Below are 2,180 nucleotides of genomic sequence, written 5' to 3' on the forward strand. Positions count from 1 at the left end.
AAAAATAAATTAGGCAAATGTAAATTAGGTAAATGCTTATAAATGAACTTTCTATGTAGTTTGAAATCTTAATGCTATGTTAAATTAAATAATAGATATTCATTAAATGTCTGGGATATTTCCAAAAAGGTTTTTTTTTAAAGTTAGAATGAACTGCTGAACACAAATATAAATTTATTCTTGACTTTTTAAGTTTTATAGAAACCCTAAGTATAATTGGGCCTGTTAATATACATTACTGTTATGGAGCCCAAACATGGTAGCTCACACCTGTAATCCCAGCATTTTGAGAGGCCAAGGTGAGAGAATTTCTTGAGGCCAGGAGTTTAATCCAAGCCTTGTCAACATAGCAAAACCTTGTCTCTATCACACACTCACACACACAGAAGAGTTGAGTCAGGAAGATCACTGGAGCTCAGGAGTTCAAAGTTACAGTAAGTCATAATGTTATACCACTGCACTCCAGCCTGAGTGACAGAGCAAGACCTTGTGTCAAAGAAAATTAACTTACAGGGTAACATGTTTCCATAAATTATAAAAGAGTTCTTATCTATAAAATATTGATATATTGCAAACAATTCAAGATTGCTTGCTCTCTGGTTTTCACTAAAATTTAAAGTTACTGAGAGTCAAAAATTCCAATTATATATAATTGGCATATAAAATGTACCCAAAGAGTAAAATATGTTTTTATGAGAAAAAATATATGAGAAGCATAAAAATGTGTTCTTCATTACAAAATTATAATTTTGTCTAATTCAGCAGTTATTTAAAGGTGGTTTCAAAATGTAAAACAAGATAGAAAGGAACCAGTAAGTAGGAGAGATAGATATGAAGAAAGTTATGGATATGAAGATGTGTTTTTGGTAAGGAAGGTTAAAAAGAAAAGGGAATACTTTCATATAAGCATTGTATAGGATATATTATTGTCCTAAAGTAAAATGACTGATTACTTAAGAAAGAGGAAATATAGGACAAAACAGAAAGTCCAAGCATGTCATTAATAGTCTGTGTAAGTCATTTTAAGGTTCATGAAAGATAATTTATAAAAGAAATATTGTGTGTAATTAAGTCGGCTATAATTAGAAGGGGATTATTTACAAGTCTTTCTAAAGATTAAGCTGTGACATTAAAAATACACTAATACAAAACTAAAAAATATGGCTCCCTATATTACAACAAAAGATTTCTAAGAGTATTGATTTGTTCTTAGTAAAATTCCAAGATATTTTCATTCATAATCCTGAAATCTGTTTTTTTAAATTTGAAATCTGGTTTTTTAACAGCCATCTTCAAAAGTATAGACAGTTTCTATTTCTTCCTGAGAAAATTTAATTGCCCTAGTTTCAGGTTGGAAATGCTGTTTTTTCCATTCAGAATGGTAATTTTATTTCTCAAGATGAAGTAAAGTTGTTCTTTTTGAAGCTTCGCAATTTTATATTTCAGGAGTCCAACTTTTGCTCTCCTCCACACACACAATTTGTGGGTCATACATCATTGCTTTTCATTCTTTCTCTCCTTAAAAAGGTAAATATTTTTTGCTGGAAGGGTGACACCATTCTTCAACTTTTTTGAAAGCTTCTGTAACTTTTTTCTTCTGATTTAAACTCCGCAGTTATGGCCCGATGCTGAAATATTTACCTTGAAGGTTTGAATAAGCAATATTTTCCTCCAGTGTAACTTTATTTTGTACTCTTGTCTTTTCTTGATGAGTCTGAATTTTTCCAGGAAACTTTCCTTGCTGTTACTAATAGCCATGTAATCCTTCTAGTTGAGGTATTAGCTTTCTTGTTTACCTTTCTCTATAATATAATGTACATTCACGACCCTGAAAACATTCTTCCTGTGTCTGCTTGTATTCAGTGGCCTTTTGATCAGGTTTGACTTCAGGTTACCTTAATGGGCATCCTGTAAGAAAAGGCAACTACACTACAGGAGGTTTTTCTTTAACCTTTTGCTAACTGACCTAAAAAAAAAAAAAAAAGAAAAAACCCAAGATTTTATTTATCAAGATAATTCCTGTATTGTCTTTACTAGGGTTTTGATTACTTAGGAAAACTGAGCTTTAAATGGATTAAAGTTTTCACATCCATGTTATTTCTATATTGCTTTTGAAGTCTTTTGATTATCACTCTGGTTAAATAAATGACTATTATTTTATAGTGACCTGTTTTGATAAA

This window comes from Carlito syrichta, unplaced genomic scaffold (genome assembly GCF_000164805.1).
Source record: "Carlito syrichta isolate Samal-C Ts95f unplaced genomic scaffold, Tarsius_syrichta-2.0.1 Scaffold303129, whole genome shotgun sequence".
NCBI classification, from domain to species: domain Eukaryota; kingdom Metazoa; phylum Chordata; class Mammalia; order Primates; family Tarsiidae; genus Carlito; species Carlito syrichta.